This window comes from Hemiscyllium ocellatum, chromosome 5 (assembly GCF_020745735.1).
Source record: "Hemiscyllium ocellatum isolate sHemOce1 chromosome 5, sHemOce1.pat.X.cur, whole genome shotgun sequence".
In the NCBI taxonomy this organism is placed as follows: domain Eukaryota; kingdom Metazoa; phylum Chordata; class Chondrichthyes; order Orectolobiformes; family Hemiscylliidae; genus Hemiscyllium; species Hemiscyllium ocellatum.
Window position 1 is genome coordinate 61763958 of NC_083405.1, and position 24112 is coordinate 61788069.

The 24112-nt window shown below is 41.2% G+C and overlaps 1 protein-coding gene across 4 annotated transcripts in view; it reads right to left on the minus strand.

Annotated features, from left to right (window-relative positions):
- Nucleotides 1–24112, minus strand: part of sema5a (sema domain, seven thrombospondin repeats (type 1 and type 1-like), transmembrane domain (TM) and short cytoplasmic domain, (semaphorin) 5A) — a 236376-nt gene that overhangs the window by 180780 nt on the left and 31484 nt on the right. Inside the window, exon 1 of one of the 4 annotated variants that reach the window (XM_060824789.1) lies at nt 1330–1361. The exons of the other annotated variants lie outside the window; for them this stretch is intronic. The gene's annotated coding sequence lies outside the window, so the exon portion shown is untranslated. Of the gene's footprint in view, nt 1–1329; nt 1362–24112 lie in introns of those variants that run through there. 4 annotated transcript variants of the gene reach the window in all.

Below are 24112 nucleotides of genomic sequence, written 5' to 3' on the forward strand. Positions count from 1 at the left end.
AGGATTGGCCTCAACAGTCAATTAAGGACATTGTTTATGCTGAATCTATGTTACCATCATAAGTATGAGATTCCAGTAGGCAAGGCTTTATACTCCAGAGTGAATTTCATATTAGATTCAATTACTTTGCATTAAATTTCATCATTTGCATGGAACACTAATACATAATCTGTAAAAAAAAATCACAGTTGACATAAACAGGGATCACAAATGTTTTGTGGTAAACATTTTTTTTTCTTTCTGTTTCATACTAACTCAGAGTTTATGCCCAAACATTGATGAAATCTGCCATATATTCTCTATAATACAAGGTATAATGTCACAAATAGTCATGCAAATCTCACAGGTCACATGACACATTAATTTTCATTAAGAATGCTTCCAGCATGCAATGTTGGCATAATTTAAAAGACTAAAAGATCTATTTCCTTAATTTACTAATTCAGTAAAAAGTCAGCAAGAGAATAAAGAGGGATAAACCAAAATATATTCAGACTGATACTTTGGTAACATTAGCAAACAAAGGAAAGTATTTTTAATCAGTAGGAATTAAACTAACACACACTATTAAAAAAAGGAAATAGTAATCTATTAACATTTTTGTATGCAGCATAAAGCCCAGCTAGAAACAATATTGTTATATCTAATTCATATGGTCAGTCAGGACTCTTCATCTCTGCATTACTAGGTATAACCAATACTGAAAGAATAATATATAAAGTTTTGTACAGTAAGTAGAAACATTAAATCCAGCAGTCCCTTGCAAATCTGGTTCTTTTTGAAGTTCCAACTTAGGATCTCTCTGAAGATTCAAAATTTCTACTTTCTCACTTAATTTCTACTGTGATGGAAACTAAAAAGTGCTGCTGCACAATTGAAATGCTACACTATTTTTTAAATTTTGCCATTTTTTTTCTAACTAACCTGTCAGAAATGTTTCTACACACCTTTAGAGCAGATAGGATTTGAATCTAGATGCACAGAAGGGATTTGATCACTGTCTCACAGGAGGGCTCCTGAAACATCACCTAAACAGGGACTTGAACCCTAGACCTGCAGATTAAAAAGCCCTACAGACTGAGCTATCCAGGCACACAGCTACAGCTATTTTATTATGATGACATAGTTTAATATGTCTGCTTCCTACCATCTTCTACATTGGTTGGGTCAAGATCTGAAATCCAAGATTACTTCAGTATTGCCTGCAATTTTCTTTCAGGAAATAGCTATCATAAAAGTGCAAACTGAATGTGAGTTAAATAATTCCCAGTCTACAGTAAAGTGTGCCACATCAAACTGAATTCTGAGTAACCAATTTGAGATACGTACTCTGAAATGTGACCAATTGAGATTTTTTGCACTTATGCAGGACTCTGTTAAAAACATAAAATGAGTTACAATAAATTTCTCTTTGAACATTACTACTTGATATTTTTTATCTTCATATAACACCTATATGTTCAATGCCTTTTGTGAAGCAAACAGGCTAAAAACTCAGGAATTTACACAAATGTACTAAATGATGCAAAGTACATGGAAGAAAATAAACTGACAACTGTCTGCTTCTGGAGCTGCAGCAATACTGTATTGTTAAGCAGCCCTTGCTATTTTTCTCAAACAAAATGATATATTTGTCATTTCAGGTGAATATTATAATACCATTATGTATAAAAACAGGGTGTTCTCTGAGTGTTAATGCCAACATTACTCCTCATTTTTCTTCGAAAATACCTCAAAAACATGACGACCACTGCGACTTGTGCAGCCCTGCTGCGCATGATTTGGTTGCCAGGTTTGCCAACATAGCCAAAGTGACAACATTTAAGTTATTAATTTTACATGGATTTCCACTTTGGATTTCCACTGAGATCCGTGATAAGGATCTGTGTGAATTAGGGCAAGCTGTTTTTCCAGGGCTTTCAGGGCTCTCTGAAAGCAAACAGATGAAACTGTGTGCAATTTCACCTTTGTGAAACTATTTTGTAGATCTCACTTTAAAACTAATCATTCTCACATATTGCTGAAAGATGCAAAATAACTAAATTGAATTTGTCAAAGGTGGCCTTTTTTGACATCTTCAGCAGGTTGAGAGCAGGCCCAGCCTCCAGCGGCAGGAGGTGGATCCTTGGGGAGAGTCAGCCCTCGGAGAACTCGCAACAGCAATGAGTGTGAGCTCAGCACTGATGAGCTGGCGCAAGAGCCTGGTGACTTTGACCAATTTGAGACATGTGCTCTGAAATGTGACCAACTGAAATTTTTTGCACTTATGCAGGGCTCGGTTAAAAACATAAAATGAGTTACAATAAATTTCTCTTTGATCATGACCACTTGACATTTGCATCTTCACATAACACCTGTACGTTCAATGTCTTCCGTGAACCAAACAGGCTAAAAACTCAGGAATTCACACCAATGTATTAAATGATGTGAAGTACATGGAAGAAGATAAACACACAATTGTCTGTAGCTGAAGCTGCAGCAATACTGTACTGTTAAGCAGTTTTCATGTTGGCAGTGACAGCAGGGCAGCCTCTGCGGTCAGCAGGCAAGGCAAGGCAGCATCTGTAGTTGGTGTCAGAATAGGGATGTTGGGCTTCAGGTAGGTCAATACGCTAGGCCCAAATCAGTATTCCTGGCAGATCAATGGGAGCAGCAGTTGCATCGGCAGGAGCTTGGTAGAGCCAGGTATGGTGTTCCTGGTGAGATAGCAGTAGGAGCCATGGTGGTCCCAGAGCAGGACTTCTGAAATGGACTGTGATGCGAGGGCATTGGTGGGCACAGAGTCCATTGTGGACCTCTACCCTCCCCCATGTTGAGCAAGAGTGCAAGAAGGGAGGAAGAACCCTGGTTGTAGTTACATCTTAATATTTCTTTAACTCAAAATGGCACCAGAGTGTGGCAACATATTCCACTTTTCCCTAATTTATTTGTTAAATACAAGTAGCAATAAATCATTCAACTTCAACTTTTATAAAACAAAGTGTTTAAACCTTGAAGTATTTGTTGCCTGTATGGTATCTGGTTAAATTGTTCCAAATTCCTAGAAAATCCTGCAGTGCCTCACATAATGTAAATTAGTTTGAAATGCAGTGACTGCTGTTATCCATCAAAATATATTAGCTTGTCCTCACATGATATTGTTCCTTATGCATCGATTTCAGTAGATGAACAATCAACTGTTTACTATCAGTGTTTATCGAAGAAAGATTGGTGACCAGGAAACCGGATTAACATCCTATCTGCTTTGGTGAATGTCGTGTGAATTCTAACAGTCATCTTTGCTACCAGATTAACATGATGAATGCTTCATTTTAAACTCCCACATGAAGATTAGCACTGTAACATTCACTGTATACTCCCCTGAAATTAAATCTTAGAATAGGGCTTTAGTATACATAAACAAAGGAAGGAAAACTATCAAAAGAGACAATGGGGAGAGTAGGTTTCATCTGACTAATACATATCAGAATAAGACAAAGGTGCCATATTTTATGCAGTACAGTAAAATAACATGCTGCAGGTTAAAACTAGTCCAGGATTCTTTACCTAAGTGCTTTAAAATCTGCCTTTAATATTATGCATTAACACCAAAAGCAATTCCTTAACAGTGCTTGTTCAACTAGAGTGTCTAAGATTACATAATTGATAAGTCTTCAAAACTAAATTTACAAAGGACAAAGTTCACAAAAAAAAGACAGCTATACAATTTTTAATATTTAATAAATAAACAAATGCTCAAGTTCAGTACTGAAAGATATTTCTCCCATTTCCTTTCTTCATATGTTTTTACGTTTTTCTTTAATTCCATAATTCTGCTTTACAATCCAGATATAGTGCTTTGAAATGAAGTTTTTGTTTAGTTCGACATCATTGCATAAATATGTATGTACTGTATACCTGTTTCTTGAATCTTTTAGACAAACCAGTTACTAAAATTGAACTTTTCCAGAGGTTCCTCAACACAAACTTCATTGGAATCCACTGCCTCAGGCAGATTCAACACCTGAAAACTTAGTCACACTGATAGAGCTAAGTAGTTCATAATTCACAACCTATGACCTAAGACGTTTTTGTGCTGAATAGTCCAGTGCTGACCTTTGCCTCGAGTACTAAGTAGTCCCCAGTCCCTGCACACTTCTTTATTTAGACGGTAATGAATGCAAAATCAGATTCACCCTTTGTTAAGTAGTGATCTTTTCTGAAAGACAAAGCATATGTGTCCTTGCTTCACCTCAAGAATATATTGTAAATCACAAACACCAACAAAATTTAGATGATAGCTCCTAGTAGTACTAGATCCAGTATTTAATGTTTATAAAACTCAAAAATCATGCTGTTTAGGTTGGTCAACAACACAAGTGAGAATAATTATTGCCACTTTTCCCAACTGGTGAAAATTAGTGCATGGTTCCTGCAGTAAATTCCACTGTATTTGTTACACTGTAACCAATAGTAACAATATATTGTAATGAATACTAACAACACTGGAACAAATTACAACCTTACTACTGTAATTTGTTTAAGGTTTCTCTTCTCTCTCCCCCACGCCATGGAAAGGAAAAAAAGTGTTTTTTCAAAAATTTCATCTTAACTGAAACAGCCTACTTGAATCAAATGCAAACTTTCACTGAAGTCGAAGTCGGCTTCCTGCATAATCATTAATGAAACAATGGGCTCAGGCACACAAAACCAGCATTTTACACATCGCTTGCGTTACCATGGCAGCTTCTAAGCTTGCATAATTTGTACCAATGGAAGTGTGGAGAAAACGGTCAAACTTTTATCTTATAGATTTCTCTTTTTCACGTCCCACCGGCCTGACATGCTCTAAGCCCTTCAGTGATTTCTAATTTTGTAGCTTGATACAACAGAGGCAGGAGGGGAAACCTCAAGTCATCCTGATTGGAGTTCTACCCTTACGGGCATTCTAGTAGTCTGTTAACAAAGAGGTAATGCCACAAGAAAATGTTCCAGCTAAATACAGTACATTTATAAACAAGCAGTACTTCACAGTCATATGCACGAGGCAAAGAAATCAAAAACATACTTAATAAAGCAGTAAACATAGTTTCTTCTCACATTAACATACCATTGTCAACAAGGCTGCTCTCCAGTTTGAAACCAAGAGACAGACACTCATTGTGACAATTAATTCATTACAATGTTGATTCTGAATCCCTCCTGTGGTCAACATTTTAGCATGGATAAAATAAAAACTAGATAATGATGAACCTAAAGAATATGTACCCTATAATCTAAATTTAAAATGTAGCCTGATAGGTAACTACCTACTAAGAGATAATGAGGACTGCAGATGCTGGTTAGTCAAAGTGGATAAAGAGTGCAGTTGGTTAAAGTACAGCAAGTCAAGCTGTATCAAAGGAGTAGGGGAGTCAATATTTCAGGTTGGAACCTTTTATCATGACTGGGGAGGGGAAGGGGGCTGCAAAATAAATAGTGGCGTGTGGGGCTAGGGGAAAGGTGAGTGGGATGGCGATAGGTGGATGCAGCTGGAAGTGGATGTGATTGGTCAGTAAGAAGGATGGAGCAGATAGGTGGGAAGGAAGATGCACAGGTTGTGTCAGGTTAAGGGGACGGGGTGGAGAGGGAGGGCTGACCCTGGGAGGAGATGGAGTGTGGGGAGATTTGGAAGCTAGTGAATTCTATGTTAAGGCCGTATGGTTGTATGTTCCCAAGGCACAAGATGAGGTATTTTTCCTCCAGTTTGCATGTGGCCTTATTTTGATGGTGGAGGAGGTCCAGAATGGACATGTCGTTGGAGGAGTGGGAAGGGGAGTTGAATTGACTGGTAACCAGAGCATAGGAACCATACATGTTCCCTGAACCGATTTCTGAGTTTGCACTTGGTCACTCCAATGTAGAGGAGACCACACCAGGATGCAATAAATCAAATTACAGGAAATGCAAGTGAATCTCTGCCGGACTTTTGGGGCCTTAGATGGAGGTGAGGGGATAGGAGTGGGGCTGGCTTTGCACCTCCTGCGGCTGCAGGGGAAGGTTCCGGGTATGGAGAAGGGCTTGTTGGGGAGCGTGGACCTAACAGGGGAGTCGCAGAGGGAACGGTCCCTGAGAAAAGTGGATGGGCTGGGGAAGGAAATATCATTTTGCTGGTGGGGTTGGACTGCAGATGGCAGAAGTGTCAGAGGATGATGCATTGGGCTTGGAGATTAGTGGGCTAGAATGTGAGGACCAGGAGGACTCTAGCTAGACAATTTGACAGAGAAACTCTAAATTCTACAAGGTGCCATGTTTTACTACAATTGTTCATAATATGGATACCTGTCATGTCCAAGTAGCCCTACAGAAATATTTTATTGGATTGTGATAGCAATGATTTAAACAATATTCCATACTACATTCAGACACTCACACTTATGTCTGTCATAGTGTACTGATTGTAATGAGGTCATCTAGATGGACTTCACAGATTATGAATTCCCTGACTGGGGTTGTTAATCAGGGAGCCCTAGCTGACAGATATAAACAAGAGTGTCAGAGGTTCTGTTCACTCTGAAAGCTGGCTCTGAGGAAGCTGGATCAGTGTTAAAGACTCTCCATGTACAAATAAAGGGTAACTTGGTGATGGGCTACCTTCCTCGGTGGATTTATTTCACATAGGTTTGTACCTTGGATCAGTAATGTCAGTTGCTCCCTTAGAAGTTTGGAAGTTGACTCCCAGCGTATTAGCAGGCACAGTAACAGGATTCAGAAATTTTAAGTTTAAAAAGCATTGAGATTTGAACCAATCTCTGCCTTAAGCATTCATAGTCCTTCAATCTCTCCAAAGATAGATTGAGTTATCAGTAGGTAAAATGTCTTGTTGAATTTGTAGGCGGTTTTACTTCTACTGTAAACAAAACATACCTAACAATGATTATGATGAAAGCCATGTAATACAATCAGAGAAACTTTGATATTTTGGAAATCAAGATCAAGGTGACGTGATCCTAAAATCAAAGACATGTTCTTCAAAGCTGAAATAAGAAACACTTCTTCACACAATGGATGCAGGATCTCTCTCACACAAAAGAATATAGATATTTGGTAAATTACAATTATCACAACAGAGTTTGATTTTCTTTTGTGAAAAGTACCAAAGAATAAGCAATGGCAGGAAAGTAGGGCTGGTGTACAAGTCAGCCATGATCAAACTGAACAGAAGAACAGGCTTAAGGGCCGGTGCACTGCTTTGCACTTCTATTAGGGTAAGGAGTCCGAAACTGCACATGTTGTTCCAAATGTGGTCCCACCAACATCCTAGATGACTGCAGGAAAACGTCTTGTTCTTGAATTCCTTTGATATGAAGCCTAGCTTACCTGATTTCCTAATTACTTCCCACATTTGCGGGAGGACAGTCAAACTAGTGTTGTTCTTGACCTCAGTTCTACAAGCATCCTAGCAAAACCCGCACATGACATTGTGCCCAGATAGCTGAAAAGTATCCCCCAGGTCCTCTTGTCTCAGCTCTCAAATGGCCAGTTTTCCAGGGCAGGAAATGGAAAATGTCCAAATAACACCCTGAAGCTCTCATTCAGAATAGCAACAACTTGGCCATCAAGCTGCATCATGTTTTGAATCCAAATGATGAGGCATAGCAGTGAAACAGAAGGAAAGAAAAGGCAACCAGTCCTAGACTCCAGATCCCAATAATTTGGGGTATGTCTTGTCACATGTGCTCAAAGATCTGCAGGTTGAGAATTCATCTGGTCAGTCAGATGGAGGCACATGGCAGATACTCTTGACTGTGAGTTGATGTTATTTTCGAATCAAGTAACAGCCAACACCAAAGAGGCACTTGCTATAATTGTACAGTAATTTTGTGATTCATGATCAGGGACACCCAGTCACTCTGACGACCAATATTTGATTTTAGATTAGATTAGATTAGATTAGACTTACAGTGTGGAAACAGGCCCTTCGGCCCAACAAGTCCACACCGACCCGCCGAAGCGAAACCCACCCATACCCCTACATTTACCCCTTACCTAACACTACGGGCAATTTAGCATGGCCAATTCACCTGACCCGCACATCTTTGGACTGTGGGAGGAAACCGGAGCACCCGGAGGAAACGCACGCAGACACGGAGAGAACGTGCAAACTCCACACAGTCTGTCGCCTGAGTCAGGAAATGCACCCGGATCTCAGGCGCTGTGAGGCAGCAGTGCTAACCACTGTGCCACCGTGCCGCCCACTAATCACATTTCTCTAATCATTTATATAATAGTCTACTGTTCTTTTTGCCCCCAAAGTAAATAAAGTCACATGCCTCACATTATTTTCAATCTGTCCATGTTATTGCTCACTTAGTTAATCCCTCTATATGCTCCTGTATCCTCTTTGTGACCCTCACAGTTGACTTACCTACCTAAATTTATATCCAAATTTGTTGACAATGCACTACACCAACTCATCTTAAATCAGTAGCAAAGATAGTAATAACTAAAACCCAGTTCTGCTCCTTGTGGTATCCTGCCAGTCACAGCCTGTCAACTCAAAAAATTTCCTTATTTACTTCTTGTCCATTAACCAATCCTCAATCTATGGGAATATATTACTAAACCCACCCTGCATCATACCTTAATTTTGTACAATAATCCCTTGTGGCATTTTACAGACCAATAAAATTCCCAAGGATTATTGCATAAGGGTACACAGTGGCTCAGTGGTTAGCACTGCCCCTTCAGAGCACCATGGACCCAAGTTTGATTCCAACCTCAGGCAACTGTCTGTGTGCAGTTGGCATATTCTCCCTGAGTCTGCGTGGGTACCCTCTAGGTGCTCCGGTTTCCTCCCACAATCCAAAAACGATAGCAATACTCTGAAAGCTTGTAACCCCGCCCCCACACCGATCTCCGCCCCACCAACCCTGCCCCCACGCCCAACTCCACCCACATGCCTAACTCCACCCCACGCCTAACCCCACCCCCACGCCTAACCCCACCCCCAGCCCCAGCTCCAGCCCCACACCCGGTCCTAGCTCCCAGCCCTGCCGTATTTTCACCATCCCTCCAGACCTCCCCCTCTCTGAGGATGAAAGATCAGTCCTCAGCAGAGGCTTCACCTTCATCCACTACGCTCCCGGATTAACGAGTTCAACACACAGCGAGACATCAAACAATTGTTCCGCCGCCTTCGCGCCTACTTCAACCAGGATTCTCGCCCACCCTCTGACGATCCCCTTCTCCCGCCTCCAACACACCCTATCCACCTGGACACCCCATGCTGGTCTCTTACCTGCCCTCGATCTCTTCATAGCCAACTGCTGCCGCGACATTAACCGCCTCAACCTGTCCACCCCTCTTACCCACTCCAACCTCTCACCCTCGCAACGTGCAGCCCTCCACTCCCTCCGCTCCAACCGCAACCTCACTAACAAACCTGCAGGCAAGGAAGGCGCGATAGTAGTTTTGCGCACCGAACTTTACATTGTTGAGGCTAAATGCCAGCTCGCGGACACCTCCTCCTCTGACCCATTGTCTCAGCCTGCTCCTGCCCACCGAACTCATCTCTGCATACCTCGACATGGTCCTGTCCCCCCTTAGTCCAAAAACTCCCCACCTACGTTCGGGACACCACCCACGCCCTCCACCTCCTCCATGATTTTGGCTTATCTGGCCCCCAACGCCCTATCTTCACCATGGACATCCAGTCCCTATACACCTTCATCCCCCATCACGAAAGCCTCAAAGCCCTCTGCTTCTTCCTTTCCCACCGACCCAACAGTACCCTTCCACTGACACCCTCCTTCGACTGACTGAACTGGTCCTCACTCTGAACAACTTCTCTTTCCAATCCTCCCACTTCCTCCAAACCAAAGGAGTAGCCATGGGCACTCGCATGGGCCCCAGCTATGCCTGCCTCTTCATTGGATATGTGGAACAGTCCATCTTCTGCAGCTACACTGGCACCACCCTCCACCTTTTCCTCCGCTACATCGATGACTGTACCGGCGCTACCTCGTGCTCCCACAAGGAGGTTGAACAGTTCATCCACTTTACTAACACCTTCCACCTCAACCTCAAATTTACCTGGACCGTCTCAGACTCCTCCCTCTTCTTCCTAGACCTCTCCATTTCTAACTCGGGCAACCAACTCAATACGGACATTGACTGTAAACTGACCAACTCCCACAGTTACCTAGACTACACCTCCTTCCACCCGGTGGATGGCCCTGTTAAAACGCCATCCCATATTCCCAATTCCTTCGCCTCCACTGCATCTGCTCCCCGGAGGACCAATTCCAATACCGAACAACCCAGATGGCCTCCTTCTTCAAAGACCACAATTTCCCCTCAGACATGGTTGACGATGCTCTCCATCTCATCTCCTCCACTTCCCGCACTTCCGCCCTTGAGCCCCGCCCCTCCAATCGCCACCAGGACAGAACCCCACTGGTCCTCACCTACCACCCCACCAACCTCCAGATACATTGTATCATCCTTCATCATTTCCACCACCTCCAAACAGACTCCACCAGCAAGGATATATTTCCCTCCCCTCCCCTATCAGTGTTCTGGAAAGACCACTCCCTCCGCGACTCCCTCATCAGATCCACACCCCCCACCAACCCAACCTCCACTCCCGGCACCTTCCCCTGCAACCCCAAGAAATGCAAAACTTGCGCCCACACCTTCCCCCTCACTTCCTTCCAAGGCCCCAAGGGATCCTTCTATATCCGTCACAAATTCATCTGCACCTCCACACACATCATTTACTGCATCCGCTGCACCCAATGTGGCCTCCTCTACATTGGGGAGACAGGCCACTTACTTGTGGAACGTTTCAGAGAACATCTCTGGGACACCCGCACCAACCAACCCAACCGCCCCATAGCTGAACACTTTAACTCCCACTCCGCCATGGACAGGCAGGTCCTTGGCCTCCTCCATCACCAGACCATGGCAACATGACGCCTGGAGGAAGAGCGCCTCAACTTCCGCCTAGGAACCCTGCAACCACAAGGGATGCATGCAGATTTCTCCTGCTTCCTCATTTCCCCTCTCCCCACCTTATCTCAGTCCCAACCCTCAGACTCAGCACAGCCTTCTTGATCTGCAATCTTCTTCCCGACATCTCTGCCCCCACCCCCTCTCTGGCCTTTCACTCTCACCTTAACCTCCTTCCACCTATCGCATTCCCAAGTCCCTCCTCCCTACCTTTTATCTTCGCCTGCTTGGCACACCTTCCTCATTCCTGAAGAAGGGCTTATGCCTGAAACATTGATTCTCTTGCTCCTTGGATGTTGCCTGACCTGCTGCGCTTTTCCAGCAACACATTTTTCAGCTATGATCTCCAGCATATGCAGTCCTCACTTTCTCCTAAACCTGGTGTCATCTGACTTCCGACCTTGTCCAACATAGAGTCATAGAGATGTACAGCATGGAAACAGACCCTTCGGTCCAACCCATCCATGCCGACCAGATATCCCAACCCAATCTAGTCCCACCTGCCAGCACCTGGCCCATATCCCTCCCAACCCTTCCTATTCGTACACCCATCCAAATGCCTCTTAAATGTTGCAATTGTACCAGCCTCCACCACATCCTCTGGCACCTCATTCCATACACGTACCTCTGTGTGAAAAGATTGCCCCTTAGGTCTCTTTTATATCTTTCCCCTCTCACCCTAAACCTATGCCCTCTAGTTCAGGATTCCCACACCCCAGGGAAAAGACTTTGTCTATTCATCCTATCCATGCCCCTCATAATTTTGCAAACCTCTATAAGGTCACCCCTCAGCCTCGGACACTCCAGTGAAAACAGCCCCAGCATGTTCAGCCTCTCCCTATAGCTCAAAGCCTCCAACCCTGGCAACATCCTTGTAAAACTTTAATGAACCCTTTCAAGTTTCACAACATCTTTCCGATAGGAAGGAGATCAGAATTGCATACAATATTCCAACAGTGGCCTAAGCAATGTCCTGTACAGCCGCAACATGACCTCCCAACTCCGGTACTCAGTATTCTGACCAATAAAGGAAAGCATACCAAATGCTTTCTTCACTATCCTATCTACCTGCGATTCCACTTTCAAGGAACTATGAACCTGCACTCCAAGATCACTTAGTTCAGCAACAGTCCCTTAGGACCTTACCATTAAGTGTATAAGTCCTGCTAAGATTTGCTTTCCCAAAATGCAGCACCTCACAATTATTTGAATTAAACTCCATCTGCCACTTCCCAGCCCATTGGCCCATCTGGTCAAGATCCTGTTCTTCTCTGAGGTAACCTTCTTCACTGTCCATTCCACCTCCAATTTTGGTGTCTTCTACAAACTTACTAACTGTACCTCTTATGCTCGCATCCAAATCATTTATGTAAATGACAAAACGTAGAGGATCCAGCACCGATCCTTGTGGCATTCCACTGGTCACAGGCCTCCAGTCTGAAAAACAACCCTCCACCACCACCCTCTGTATCTAAATGGCTGGTTCTCCCTTTATTCCGCGAGATCTAACCTTGCTAACCAGTCTCCCATGGGGAACCTTGTTGAACGCCTTACTAAAGTCCATATAGATCACATCTACCACTCTGTCCTCATCAATACTCTTTGTTACTTCTTCAAAAAACTCAATCGAGTTTGTGAGACATGCTTTCCCATGCACAAAGCTATTTTGAATATCCCTAATCAGTCCTTGTTTTTCCAAATACATGTACATCCTGTCCCTCAGGATTCCCTCCAACAACTTGCCCACCACTGATATCAGGCTCACTAGTCTATAATTCCCTGGCTTATTCTTACCACACCAAGTTAGCCAAACTCCAGTCTTTCGGCACCTCACCTGAGACTATCGATGATATAAACATCTCAGTAAGTTAGCCCAGCAATCACTTCCCTAGCTTCCCACAGAGTTCTAGGGTACACCTGATCATGTCCTGGGGATTTATCCACGTTTATGCATTTCAAGATATCCAGCACTTCCTCCTGTGTAATATGGACATTTTGTAAGGTGTCACCATCTATTTCCCTACAGTCTATATCTTCCATATCCTTTTCCACAGTAAATACTGATGCAAAACACTCGTTTAGCATCTCCCCCATTTTCTGCGGCTCCACACAAAGGCCACCTTGCTGATCTTTGAGGGGCCCTATTCACTCCCTAGTTACCTTTTGTCCTTAATGTATTTGTAAATACCCTTTGGATTCTCCTTAACCCTATTTGCCAAAGCTATCTCATGTCCCCTTTTTGCTCTCCTGATTTCTCTCTTAAGTATACTCCTACTTCCTTTATACTCTTCTAAAGATTCATTCGAAATGTCCTGTCTATACCTTACATATGCTTCCTTCTTTTTTTTAACCAAACTCACAATTTCTTTAGTCATCCAGCATTCCCTATACCTACCAGCCTTTCCTTTCACCCTAACAGGAATTTACTGTCTCTGGATTCTCATTATCTCATTTCTGAAGGCTTCCCATTTTCCAGCTGTTCCTTTACCTGCGAACATCTGCCCCCAATCAGCTTTTGAAAGTTCTTGCCTAATACCGTCAAAATTGGTCTTTCTCCAATTTAGAACCTCAACTTTTAGATCTGGTCTATCCTTTTCCATCACTATATTTAATCTAATAGAATTATGGTCACTGGCCCCAAAGTGCTCTCCCACTGACACTTCAGTCACCTGTCCTGCCTTATTTCCCAAGAGTGGGTCAGGTTTTGTACCCTCTCTAGTAAGTGCATCCACATACTGAATCATAAAATTTTCTTGTACAGACTTAACAAATTCCTCTCCATCTAAACCCTTAGCACTGTGGCAGTCCCAGCCTATGTTTGGCAAGTTAAAATCCCCTACCATAACCACCCTATTATTATTACAGAGAGCTGAGATCTCCTTACAAGTTTGTTTCTCAACTTCCCTCTGACTTTTAGGGTGTCTATAATACAATCCCAATAAGGTGATCATCCTTTTCTTATTTCTCAGTTCCACCCAAATAGCTTCCCTGGATGTATATGCAGGAATATTCTCCCTCAGTACAGCTGTAATGCTATTCCCTTATCAAAAACGCCACTCCCCCTCCTCTCTTTCCTCCCTTTCTATCCTTCCTGTAGCATTTGTATCCTGGAACATTAAGCTGCCAGTCCTGCCCATCCCTGAGCTGTGTTTCTGTAATTTCTATGATATCCTAGTCCCATGTTCCTAACCATGCCCTGAGTTCATCTGCCTTCCCAGTTATGCAGTTTAATTTATTAGTCCTACCTTGTCCCTGCCTGCCCTAACTGTTTGACTCGCTTCTGTTCTCAACTGTACCAGTCTCAGATTGATCTCTTTCCTCACTATCTCCCTGGGTCCCAGCCACACATCACCACTAGTTTAAATCTTCCCGAGCCGCTCTAGCAAATCTCCCTGCCAGTATATTACTCCCCTTCCAATTTAGGTGCAAACTGTCCTTCTTGTACAGGTGACCTCTACCCCAAAAGAGATTCCCACATGGGCAACTCCAAATTTTGGCTATACAAAGATGTGCAAATTAGGTGGATTGGCCATGCTAAATTGCCCACTGTGTCCAGGGATGTACAGACTAGCCACGGGAAATGAAGGGTTATAGGGATAGGGTAGGGGGTGGGATGCTTTTCAGACACTAGGTATGCACCCAATGGGTTGAATGGCCGGCTCCACACTATAGGGATTCTATCCTTTGATACATTTATCTCTGATTTCATGAAATGAACTCTCCTCAACACCACAGTCACTGTTTGGGAATATGGGGCATCCAATAAATATTTCCTGCCCTGGGTCTACCCAATCTCAATCTGCATTGTGATTCTGCAAGCTCAGACACATTCTCTTTTATCTTCACCCCATTCTTAATTAATTTTTCCCTTTGTCCATCTTTCCTAGAAGTCAGATATTCTGAAAGCTTGGTTCCTAACCTTGGTCACTCTGTAACCATATCTCCTGAAAAGGTAATTGAACAATCCAATTTATTTCTAAAACTCAACATTGCACATTTTGACGCAGTGTCTTTATGAACACTCTGGTACTCAGTTATTTGTTCCCTGGCCTACACTCCTCATTTTTACAGAAATAGATGTTCTGGTTCATAGACATTCCACTTAACCTGACCCCAAGATCCGTCTGTTCCTCCACATTGCCAAGAATCCTGTCTTCAACCCTGTATTGTGCATTCAAGTTCGACCTTCCAAAGTGAACGACTTCACACTTTTCCAGATTGAACTCCAACTGCCACTTCTCAGCCCAGTTGTGCATCCTGTCAATGTCCCATTGCAACCTACAACAGCTCTCCACCCTATCCACAGCTCCATCAACCTTCGCATCATAAAAATCGCAAAGAGCAGAGGTCCCAGCACTGATCCCTGCGAACACCACTGGTTACCGAATTCCAGGCCGAATACTTTCCATCTACCACCACCCTCCGTCTTCTATGGGCCAACCAGTTCTGTGTCCAGACAGACAGGTTTCCCTGTATCCCATGCCTCCTTAATTTCTGAATGAGCCACCATGGGGAACCTTATCAAATGCCTTGCTAAAATCCATGTACACCACATCCACTGCTCTACCTTCACCAATGTGTTTTGTCACATTCTCACAGTTCAATAATGTTTGTAAGGCATTACCTGCCCCTCACAAGTCATGCTGGCTACATCTAATCAAACTGTGATTTTCCAAGTAATCATAAACCCTGTCGCTCAGAATCGTCTCCAATACTTTGCCCACTATTGACATGAGACGGACTTGCCTGTAATTCCCAGGATTATCCCTATTCCCTTTTAACCAAGCTCCTTAAACTTGCTCAGCAGCATCTCACTTGTAATTCTACCCAAGGTGTTGGACCCACAGCAACTGGGTTCTTCTCCAACTATGAGAACCCAGGCTCCAGGTATGCAACACAACCTACAAGTCTCTTGTTCATGGCTGCTGCAGAGAAGCCTCAATATCTCTCTGACTGTACTGTCCCCTATCATTGCCATGTTCCTTTTCACTTTCTCCATGTGAATGGTCAACTGTATCACAGTGTCCATCCATTCATCCCATAGCATTTGTGTCAAATGTGTCAAGAACCTAGGACCTGTTAGACAAATACAATATCTCAGCACTGTGCTGGAATGCTATAAACAATCCTTGTGTGTCTGAATACTAATTACTCCCATGCCTTATCTAAACTTTTATTGGTGGGGGGGGGGAATGGGAGGTGTGTGTGTGTGTGTACCACACAAATCAAAGTGTCTACACAACTCTCCTGGTCCTTGAAGCCCCACAATAACTGCAGCTCAGATCCCAGCTCCACAACTCCATACCAACATTCCTCAACCTGAAGACCCTACCTGCAGACGTACAAGATCCTTGTACAGGATCTTGCTGGTCTCCAATCTCTCTAATCATTCTGTATATATTTAAATCAGTTAAAAGGTTTTCATTCATGTGACATTTTAGTTCAATTAACTAAGTAGTTGATGCACCTCAAGTTAATGTTTTAGTTCAAAGTATGATCCTAGCTTAAAATGCAAAAATAATTCAAACTGACCAACCAATCTCTTTCTGGTGGCTGTGTTAATTGTTAAAAGTCACTCTTCCAAAGATGAGCAAAGATTAAAGGAACCTGTCAACATTAAAGTGCTGGATGTCGCCTCAATGACTGAAATTTTGTTTTTGAATGCTCCATGGGTCACTGTTGCAAACTCTTTCAAACAACAGCACATTTGCATATCACCCAGCTGTCAGTGGCTTAGCACGTAGAGCTGAACATTTTAATCAAGCTTCTGCTCAAACCATATTTTGAGACTGCTCAAGTTAGAGTTGTACCTGTGAAAATAATGGCAACAGAATCCCAAAACATGTACATGTGTTTCTTGCCTGCAAATGTTAAATGCTGTCAAAATTCTTATTCAATTTTTACCATGATCAATGATGCATCAACATTTCCCATTTAGATTTTCCTTGTCAACTTTACCATATAACTTTACACACGAGACACTAGGTTAGCCCATGCAGCAAGTTTCTAAATTCTCCTTCCCAGCCTCCATCAACATCTTACATATTAAAAATATTGTCATTAACTGTTCTTAGAAAGTTATTCTTTCTTACTAGTATTAAATAAAAATAAAACATCCTATATTTGTAATATCTTTCTGGCCCCCTGGTCAGTATGTACTAGTTTCAGTAGACTAGAGCTTTCTATCCCACTTCAGAAGAGTGCAGGTAGTGTTCAATACAGCATGGGCTCCATTTTGACACCAGCATTGAGTTTCCCTCTGAAAACAAAATAACATATTGAAACAGGGCAATTCTTCTGAGTTCAATGTATAAAGTATACCATTTTGGAAACATAAAAACTTAACTCAACATCTAGTCTGCTTCACACCTAATCAGAGTATATCTGATGCTGAAAATGGATGCAAAATGTAAAATAATGCTCAAGTCCTCACCATTTCAGTGATTATCTTAATGAGCACAAAGTTCAACTCCCAAAAAAACTATCAATCCTTGATTTGAAAGCATAAGGCATAATGAACTTTTATTTCAATCGTTCATATATTACACATTATGTATCAATTCTGTTGTGATTTTACTTGGGAAGTCAGTGGTAAACTGAATTTTTTTAATGACCTAATACATGGCAGCAAATTTTGTGGGGTTTATTGAGGTGAGCTAAATCTCAAGGCAATGTTTTATGCATTTATTTAAAACATCATCAGACATGCATTTCATATTGCAGTCTCATTTAAACAAGAATACTATAAGTATTAGTTAAGAGTTCAAATATACTGTTTATAACCTGTAAAAAGTATAATCACAAGATTGCTGATACTAGAATATTAATTATAATTTTTAATTGCAAAATTAATTAGTATGGGTAAGAAAAGAACTGAAGAACTGTTTGTCACAAAACCCACACTTGTTAAATGCTCTACTGCATTTTGTTTTCTTTTCTTGATTACATTTTTAAATACCCAATGAAAAATGTGCGCATAATTATTGATGCACCAAATATCTTTTAACACTTTGTATCCTGAACAGCAACAGAAAACGAAATGAAAACTTCTCTCTCTGTACATTATTTATATCAAGAAAAGGTGCAAATGTTGAAAATCTGAAACGATTAAATCTGAACTCTGTGAAAGAAACAAAGTAGATCAACCAGAACTTGCAAAAGAAACAGTTAACACTTCCTCTATAAAATCCATGCTCATAATGAACATGGAAAGATCATCAACCCCTTTGTGAAAGAGGAAAAGAAATGGAAGTCAAGGAGGGAAGTGCAACAGATGAAACACCACAAGGAGAAATAAAAGATGAGCTTCCACAACAGCTTTGCAGGAGAGCGAGAAATGTTGAATGCATAAAAGTCATTTTAGTGAGATAACGAAACGGCAAAAAATGTACAGAAATCACGTTAAAAATAACACCACAGGAATCTTAAAACAAAAGCATCCAATTCTAAATCTGCACCGTAGGCCCATCAATCCCAAAAAAGAATAAAGGAACAACTGCCCTCACTGCAGAAGACACTGCTAGAGCTATGTTCAGATAAAACACAAATCCTCAAATTTTTCCCTATCCCCACAGATGGTGACGGGTCTACCCCACATCTCCTGATCTCCCTCCTGAAAAGAAAATGGTTTGAAGTTGTTCAAATCATATCCAGAAAGGTCCAAAGTATCCAAACATTAGCATGAAGCACCATCTGAAGTCTAAAAGATTGAGAAGAGCTGAAATTAAGGAAAAAGACAATAGGATGGTCTAACCAAGGAGCTATCATTCACTTTGTGGCAAAATTCAAAGTTGGGGACAAAAACAGAAATTACTGAAAAAGTTCAGCATCTGTGGAGAGAAATCAGAGTTAACATTTCAGATCCTGTGACTTTCCTCAGACCTTCTGCACTCGACCTGAAACATTAACTCTAATTTCTCTCCACAGATGCTGCTAGAGTTGCTCAGCTTTTCCAGTAAATTCTACTTTTGTTTTTGATTTACAGTATTTGCAGTTCTTTTGGTTTTTATTCAAATTTGAGGTGCCTGTTGGAAAAGAGAGAGAGAAATCTGGGTACTAGTTGACAAATTAAACTTTTAATAGTAAGGAACTAATATATTGAAATTTGCAAGATCACAGTAAGAGGCTGCATCCACAGCATTATCAATATAATAGAGAAATAGAACAAAAAACAAATTGCTGGCAAAACTCAGCAGATCTGGGAAGCAACTGTGGAGAGTAAAGCAGAGTTAAATGTTTCAAGTTTGGTGACTCTTCATCATAACAGAAGAATAGAACAGGCTGATCCTGCAGTAATGGGCAAATATAAATATTCTGCAAATCCTGTAAGGGAGCCAAACTTTACCCATAAGACCATAGCATATAGGAACAGAATTAGATTATTTGGCCAATCAAATGTGTTTGGCAATTCGATCATGGCTGATATGTTTCTCAACTTCATTCTGCTTCCTTTTCCCCATAATCCTTGATACCCTTCACAATCAAAAAAAACTGTCCAGACCTCTCACTGAGACTCAATCAGTTGGCCTCCATAACGTTCTGCAACAATAAGTTCCACAAATCCAACACCCAGAAGGAATGAGGAGAGTTCATACAGAAGCTGTTTTGCTTAAGCATCTCAGTTCAGCACAGGTGAGTACTGAGAAATGAAGACTTGATTGATTGCTCTTGAAGGAATCATCCCAATGAACCATTGAAATGCAAAGGGATTTTCATCATAAACCATCCCACAATTTGAAAAGGACACCTACTCAAAGTCTCAAGTTTCTGCCATGGGTCATTACATGACTGGACAGGCTGATCGTTGACCTGTAGATCTTTGGCCAATGGGAACATACATCTTCAACATGCAGGATTTATTTCCTGTTCTTGGCTTCTCTGCTGCTCCTTTCTTCCAGTAATTAAAATCTTGGGAGTCAAAGCTTGATGCAACTCGATGGACAAATTGTCGTCATCCTGAAAAATTCACAGTAGGCTCCTCCCATTCATTACTATTAATTACACTATGTTTCAAGGACAGTTCAGAGTTGTGAAACATTTTATTCTCCCCTGGAACATTGGTCAATTGATAATTGAGGAAACAGACTTGGCAGGATATACAGTTTCCAGCCATTTTGCAACATGTCCTGTCCATCAAAGTTCATATTGCAGGAGATATTCCTAAATGCTCATGGAGCTGGCTTCAAGAAGGACACTTGCATTTGTTTCATGGACTTCCCACTGAATTGAGCAAATGTGTAGATGCATTGCTGATGGAATTTCTTTCACAATCTATACATTTTTTCACTCACTGATACATAGTCTGGGCTTCACTGCAATACAGGAGTGTGACGATGAGAACTACTCTGTATACCAGGGTTTTTATCAACTTTCAGTGGTCTTTGTTCTTAAAGACTCAATGTAATCATTTGTCAAAGGCTGAGCTGGTGCAAATGATCCAGTGTTGGATCTTCTCCTCAATGATGGCCTTTTGAGAGAGGCTGCCAAGGTATGATAAATGTTCAACATTTTCCAGAGTCTCCTTCAACAAGCTGAGACAGATCAGGCTTATATCCATTGGATTAGGTGAAAGTAAGGACTGCAAACGCTGGAAATTAGAGTTGAGAGTGTGGTGCTGGAAAAGCACTTCAGTGGCTGCCTGACCTGCTGTGCTTTTCCATCACCACACTCTCGAATTATATCCATGAGAGTTTAGTGGAATGAGAGGTGATCTTATTGATGCATATAACAACCTGAGGAGACCTGACATACACCTTCTTGGCCACCTTATTAACTTGTTCTGCCACTTTCAGGGAATTGTGGACCTACACAGCTAGATCCCTCTGTATGTTAATATTTCTAACAGTCAGCCATCTACTGTATAATTCCCTCCTGCATTAGCATCACTGCACATTTATGTGGATTAAGTTCCATTTGCTATTTCTTTGTCCAAGTCTCCAGCCTATCTGTTGGCAATTCTCCTTACTATCCACATTCAAATCTTTTTGGCATTCACAAGTTTACTAATCAGACCACGGACATTCACCTCCATATCTATTTTATATGTTACAAACAACAGGGGTCTCAGCACTGATCCCTGCAGAACAGCCCTGGTCACAGATCTCCAGTCAGAAAAACACCCTTCCACTGCTATTCTCTGGCTTCTATGATGAAGCCAGTTTGTATCCATGTGACTTCACCTTTTGTATCAGCTTGCCATAAGGAACCATGTCAAAGGCCTTTCTAAAGTCCTGCAGACTACGTCCACTACTTTGCCCACTTCAGTTATCTTTGTCACTTCCTCAAAAAACTAAATGAAATTGCAGATTGGCTGGAGTATAATTGGTGGCCCACGGCACCTCATAGATGCCCAGTCTGGAGTTGCTAATGCTGTTCAATGTCTGTCCATTTAGCATGTTGGTAGTGCTACACAACACGATGGAAGGTTTTCTGAATGTGAAGGTAGGAACTCATCTCTACAAGGCCTGTGCGTTGATTACTCTTATTTATACTGTCATATTGATGTAGGTCTGTCTTTTTGGCTCCCACCACACTTGATGTGGAGTGGTATACCTCAAGATTTCTAACCAACTACCCCCCCCTCACTCTGAAGGAGAGAAATGTCTACGGTGATATAGTGTTTCCTGGCCTGGGGCTAATTGCCATTACAAGCAATACATGACAGAGTGTAAATCCATAGCAGGTTTGAAGGTTGATGTGGTATCTACTGAAACATGGAGACTCAAATAGCTCTCGCCTATTCACAGTTTTCTTTCAATAGTAACATAAAACTCTATTCATCTTCTCTCAAAAATACGAAACTGAGAACCCATGTCAATTTAAGTACATTGCATAGTTCCTGTAAGACACAAAACCAGGGCCACAAAGCACAAGGGCCACAGGTTCAATTCCAGCCTCGGGTGACTGTCTGTGTGGAGTTTGTACATTCTCCCTGTGTCGGTGTGGGTTTCCTCCGGGTGCTCCGGTTTCCTCCCACAATCCAAAAATGTGCAGGTCAGGTGAGTTGGTCGTGCTAAATTGCCCAAAATGTTAGCTGTGTTGGTTAGGGGTAAATGGAGGGAAGTGGTTCTGGGCAGGCTACTATTCAGAGGATCGGTGTGGACTTTTTGGGCCAAGTGGTCTTTTTCCATACCGTAGGGAATCTAATCTAAAAAACTACCAATGATACCTGGAGACGAGTTTAGATTTGTTTCATATGGCAAAAAGTCTAATTGTTTTATAAATTATTTTTTAAACAATTTTGCTCCATCACAAAATAAGTGGACAATAACTCCAAATGATATTTAAAATCATTGTTTTGTGCCTGTAAATAGTGCCTTAGTCTGTGAAAATATTGATCGACTCATGCTGTGAATTACATAAGGAGAAAGATAATGATGAATGAGCTGACTGGAATGACTCATGTCTTTAGAGAATTATTTTGCCTTCTGCATTTTCCCTCATTGAAAATCCACTAAAATTGTGGAACATATTTAAAAAGGCAGCAGAGCTATCAGTCATCCATAATAACCTTTAAGCTAACTGAGTCTATACGCTCTGTATAATTTGACATTTATTGCAAAACATTGGTAGTAGAGAACAACTTGCTGACAAGAGAGTTCAATTGTTCCATCTAGTTAACTCAATTTGTCAAAACCAGAGGTCAATACACTGCATTATTTTATTTAATATTTTATACTAGCCAACTGAAAATGTAATAAACCTCTATAATTGAGTGACAGAAGAACTAAGTTTCCACACATTTTTTTGCTGTGTTTTACCCAGGAAGTGTGCACCAAAATGGCCAATAAACGTCACACAGAAATCTTTGAATCTTAATCATATTTCTGAAAATACTGTTTGGTTTGCTTCAACTTCTACAGTGTTACATATAGAGCTTGGTGACAATTTGTTTAAGAGTTCATTCCCCACTTACAAGCTGGTGCAGCAGATTAAGGCCGACACCAACTCAAATTTAGCAACTGCTGGGTGGCAATGCTGATTTTTTTATGCACCAAACTGTTTTGGCTCCATCAACTATCAGCTGTGCTTTAGGAATTAATTCTGTTGTGCTACTTGTGAAAATGTCTTTGTAACATACAGATATAAGGAGATTTGACTGTTCACTTGAGATGTCAAAAAATAAATGAAGGAAGATATTTTCCACCAACTGGAGCGCAACAGAGGAATATTGCAAATTAAGACAATTCGAACCATTGTTAAAAACATTTTAAGTATGTTAAATATTTAGTTATACTTTTGTAAAATATAAGTTTCTTTATATATGCCATTAAGTTATTTAATTGTATAAAATTCAGGGAATTATCAACAAGTTTGCATATAAACCTAATTATGTGATATGTACATAATAAACGTAGGTATCTACCAGAAAATACTGCCAGCTCAGCTGATCGGATGGCAGCTGTAGACTGACAAATAGAATTAAAGTTTCTGTTTCATGAATTCATCTACAATGTAAACTCTGCTTCTCTCTCAAAAGATATTTCCTGATCTGTTCCAGCATTTGTTATTATTTCAGATTGTCAGCATTCCCATATTTTGTGTTTACCCTCCTTTTTCAACTGCAGTACATACTATCTGCAACTTATTAAACTATTTTTAATTTTTTTTCAAGGAAAATGGAATTATGAATAGAACAAGAGAGGAAATATCTTGTTTTGAAAAATGTCATGCTGGAAAAACACAGCAGGCCAGGCAGCATCCAAGGAGCAGGAGAATCGATGTTTCAGGCATAAGCCCTTCTTCAGGAAATATCTTGTAATGGATATGGCGTTCTTGATAATGATGGATAACAATGCAAATATAATTAATGCATTTGAACACTTTCCAAAATTAAGTCCCATAAATATTATTTGAGTCAATGTTGTTATTCAACATTCACTTTGGTGGCAGCCAAAAATCCCTAATCAAAAAAGAAAATAGTTTATACTTGCTTTGAATCACTCACTGTTTAAAGTTATGAATTATTAAAAATTTGAAAGTCATGTCTTTATGACAGACCTTATCAGAAAAATAAAGTAACCCCAGGAACAGAAAATCAAAGAACCACATTTATACAAGGAAATCATTTGGTTATTCTGATACTTTGTGAGATAATTAATTATTCTGATTTGAAAATAAATAACTTTGTATTTAATATAAC